The sequence below is a fragment of the Rhinoderma darwinii genome, chromosome 2 (assembly GCF_050947455.1).
Source record: "Rhinoderma darwinii isolate aRhiDar2 chromosome 2, aRhiDar2.hap1, whole genome shotgun sequence".
NCBI classification, from domain to species: Eukaryota; Metazoa; Chordata; class Amphibia; order Anura; family Rhinodermatidae; genus Rhinoderma; species Rhinoderma darwinii.
Genome location: NC_134688.1, coordinates 265597998 through 265602702, shown reverse-complemented (window position 1 = coordinate 265602702; position 4705 = coordinate 265597998). Strand labels below are relative to the sequence as shown.

Sequence of the window (4705 nt, the reverse complement as noted above, 5' to 3'; positions counted from 1 at the left end):
ATTTTTACCGCGTTAATGCGCCCAAACCACGATATGCGATTCCCACCATACGCCATTAAATCATTCAAGGTACGCTGCAGAATGGGTGTGTAATTCAAAGCGAACAGATCCGACTGGCGTGTGGGAATCCGCACCCCCATGTATTTTAGAGTTGTAGATTGCCATTTGAACGGGAAAACCCTAGCGAGATGGGTGGCTAAGGTAGTATCGAGAGATATATTCAATGCCTCCGATTTGGAATAGTTGACTTTGAAATTGCTCACATGGCCAAAACGCTCGAATTCCCCGGTCAAAGATGGCAAGGAAACCATGGGAGTTGTAATGTACACAAGGAGATCATCGGCATACAATGCTAGTTTGTGGTGTTTTGCGCCAACACAGACGCCATTAACATTAGGGTTGTTCTGCAGTGCCACGGCCAGGTGTTCCATGACCAAAACATATAGTAAAGGTGAGAGTGGGCACCCTTGTCTCGTGCCATTAGAGATATGCAAAGAGTCAGATAACAACCCATTAACTCGAACCCTGGCCGTAGGCCCATGATATAATGCCATAATCCTATCCACCATAATTGTATATCACTGGCAGGCACTGCATATATCATGCCACATACCCTACAAACCACTATATATAAAGCAAAACAAATGGGTATGTATAAGGCAACGGGTATAACTTTCAAAGAATAACCATATGAGTATACAAAATAACCGTTTATTGAATACCAAAACACTACATAGAAGTTAAAAACATTTAAAATAGCATATGATATGCCATATACAAATCACTGAAGGAGGAATACCACCCTGATAAGTGGCTAGCAAATAGCTACCTCCTTACACTCACCTAAACCCCCAGAGCAGACATGCAATGCATTAATCTTGAAAAGAGTGTGTAAAAATGTTGCATCAGTTAGGCATCAGATCAGCATGTCCTATATCTCAGGCTATATGGGGGAAAATAGGGGAAAGAAACCCCACGCGTATCGCCACAAAGTGGCTTCCTCAGGGGTAAGTTTGCATGTGAACATTTAGTGTCTTTATGTAGAACAGCAAATGGAAAAAGTAATCAAAAGTGCAATGGCCTGCACCTGTGGACACACCTACCCCAACCTCCACGAGTGAGCTGGTGAGATAACCCAGCTGCCCTATTGCCGTGACGCTCTGCGCATGCGCCGAAGCCGCCACCATGTGCACCTGATGACGGACCCGGCGAACGCGCAGTACACCCAGCAGGACTGCATTCGCCATGAAAATCAAGGCGAGTGGTTACTTAGTATGCGCACGCGCCGGCCCGCAACCATGATATCATGATGCAGTGAGCCGCGCGCGCGCACAACCAGGTCACCGGGAGGGGAGGAGAGCCATGGGAAAAAAGGAGGGCTGGGAGGTTGGAAAGCCAACATGTATTGACAGCTATGGATAAGTCTCTACAAACTATCATACCCCATAACAACGGGTTACTATAATAAACATATAGGTTATCACATGTCAATGTGTTGGAACTTAGTCCAAGTTAGTTATCGAGTAATTGTGCATAAATATTAAGCGTTCAATCTTCTAGGCATAATGATGAATACATCATGCTAATTACCTTTTATGCCAATATGTTGTTTATTTAATTTTACACAATTGAGGAGTATGATACATTTTCTAATGAAGAAAACAGTTTAACCAGAATTTGGACAATATATATGTGTAGAAAATATACGAGAGTGGGTATCAGATTATAATACAATATATTCTTTTTCTTTCTCTTTGTTTTTCCTCTTCTGTGTCCATATGTTCTCATATGATGCTCAACACCTCAGAACCGATCACTATACATAGATATGATCTAGAAGGAGAAAACATACTTAATAATTGATCTCAGACCTATGGCTTCAAGATGAACTACTATATCTGTCATATAACGATGCCAATAAATGACGTGCTATGTGATAATAATAAAATAAACATTAGTGACTTAGATCATTTAGAACGTGAAAAATAAATGAGGGAAAGGATATAAAAATTATTATGTGAAATGTAAGAGACCTGAATAAATCATAATAAATATGAAGGTCATAATAAATGTGAACGAAAATATGTGATCTGTGCAAATAGAACATAAGAAAAATCTATATGTAAAAATGAAAAATGACTCGTTATGTTTTATAGAAACTGGTAAATAGTAGTTCTTCATTTATGCCCCTAGGGGACATGCATTTTACATTGAAGATCCACCTTGCTTCATGTTGCAGAAGTCTGGGGACTATATTGCCCCCTCTAATGTTTGTCTGTATGTGTTCCAGACCGGTCACTTTAAGACTAGAAGTCTTACCTTTGTGTACTTGTAAAAAGTGTGAAGCCACCGAGGTCAGAATCTTGTTTTGTTTAATATCTCTTTCTGCCAATCTGATGGTTGATAGGTGATGTTGTATTCGTTTTCGTAGTTCTTGACTTGTCTGACCTATATAAACCTTGGGACAAGAACAGGTTATCGCATAAATGATATTTTTAGTTCGACAGTTAATGTATGACTTAAGTGGGTATTGCTTTTTGTCAACTGGATCTGTGAAAGTGTCACTAGATTCAACAAATTGACATATATTGCAATCCCCACATGCATATGAACCTATAAGTTTAGTTCTTCTACCTAGTCGTGTCGTCGGTCTTGAAAAATGACTTCTTGTTACCCTGTCCCCAAGATTGCGGGCTCTTCTTGCTGTTAGGAGAGGTCTCTCGGTTATGTGTGGTATAAGTTTGGGTTCACATAATAGAATGTTCCAATTTCTATTTAATATTTTGGTGATATCTTGCCATTGACTGTTATAGGCTGTTATGATCCTTGGCTTGTTGTCTTTTATCCGATGTTTGGGTGTGAATGTCTGGATTCTATTGCTCTTTGCTGCTTTTGAAAAAGCTTTCGAAATAACTTTTTGTGGATATCCTCTTGATTTAAATCTTTCACTTAGATCCTTTGCATGAAATTTGAAATCTTGTTCCTCGTTACAGTTTCTCCTAATCCTCAGGAATTGTCCTGTTGGAATACCATTTTTCAAGTGTGGAGGGTGAAAACTTTGGTAATGGAGCAGATTATTAGTAGCTGTTTCTTTACGGTACAGTGTGGTCTTTACTTGAGGTCCGTGCATTTTGATTTTTAAGTCGAGGAACTCAACCATTTCCTTTGAAATTTTGGCAGTGAGGCGTATATTCCATGGATTCTCATTAAGTTCTTCAATGAATGACCCGCATTCTTCTGCTGTCCCTGTCCAAAAAATGAGAATGTCATCTATATATCTTTGCCATTTAATGACATGCTGTTGAAAACTTATAGATGAATATACGTATGTCTCCTCCCACCAACCTAAAAAGAGGTTAGCGTAGGAGGGAGCACAACGTGCCCCCATAGCTGTGCCAGAAACTTGGCGATAAAATTTCCTATCAAACACAAAATAATTGTGTCCAAGGACAAATTCAAGAAGATCAAGCAAAAAGGAATCATGCTGTCTGTTAGATGCCGTCTGCTGATTAAGGTGATGCATAACTGCTCTCAGTCCCAAATGATGCCTAATATTAGTATACAGGGATTCTACATCCAAGGATATAACCAGGGTGCCAAGGGGAACCTCCAAGTCATTCAATTGTTCTATAAGATGCATAGAATCCCTAGTATAGGATTTAAGTTGTAGTACCATGGGCTGTAAAAAATAATCTATATAAGTGCAGGCCTTTTCACAAAGGCTACCTATACCAGCTACAATTGGTCTACCTGGAGGATTAGTCAAAGATTTATGCACCTTGGGCACCAAATAAAATGTTGGTATAATAGGTTTCTCTGTTTTTAGATACTTACATTCATTGTTATTGATGGTACCATAATGGCGCCAAGGCCAACCTGTGTCAGGACACTGCGGAGAAACACCCAATGTACCCTGTCAAATGCTTTTTCCGCATCGACCGAAAGTAAACACATCGGTATCTTATGGGATTGGCAGTATGATGTTAAAAGGAGGGTCTTGTTAGTGTTGTCCCGTGCTTCTCTGCCGCTCACAAACCCCACCTGGTCATCTGTGACCAAATCTGGTAAGAGAGGCGAGAGTCGAGAGGCCAGTAACTTCGCAAAAATCTTAACATCAACATTTATCAATGATATTGGTCGGAAGTTTGCGCACGCCGTCGGATCTTTGCCCGGTTTTGGTAAAAGGGTAATATGAGCCTCAAGGGACTGGGGTGCAAAGGGACACGAGGAAGACACTGAATTAAAAACTTTCGTCAAGAACGGAGCCAATTGATCCTTAAATGTTTTATAGAATTTATTATTAAACCCATCGGGTCCTGGACTTTTGCCCAAGGGGGAATCCCCAATAGCACGCTCCACCTCCATTTCCAAAAAATCCTCCTCGAGTCCCAAAGCCTCCCCGCCCCCCAAGGACGGCAGCGCAGTGTCATGTACATACCGGTCTATTTTATCACGTAACGCATCTGCCTGCATATCCTGAAAATGGCCTTTAAGATTGTATAATGCCGAGTAATACTGTCTGAAGCAGTCGGTGATCCCCACCGGATCATGAACCTCACCGCCCGAGGGAGAAGTGATTTTAGGGATATACGAGGATGTAGTATCCGTGCTAGAGACTTGCCACATTTATCTGCAAATTCGTACGAGTGTTTTCTCATCCGGTCCCTGAATCGAGCGTGTGACTGGTCTATCAGGGAACGCAAGG

At 41.0% G+C, this 4705-nt stretch overlaps 1 long non-coding RNA gene across 1 annotated transcript; it reads right to left on the bottom strand.

Moving 5' to 3' along the window:
• Window positions 1-1762: 1762 nt before the first annotated feature.
• On the bottom strand, window positions 1763-2974 carry LOC142741129 (uncharacterized). The gene is made up of 3 exons (XR_012881005.1): window positions 2635-2974; window positions 2320-2458; window positions 1763-1833 (listed from the first exon to the last, which is right to left on the bottom strand). It is a non-coding gene; the product is annotated as an uncharacterized LOC142741129 (long non-coding RNA).
• Window positions 2975-4705: the final 1731 nt, after the last annotated feature.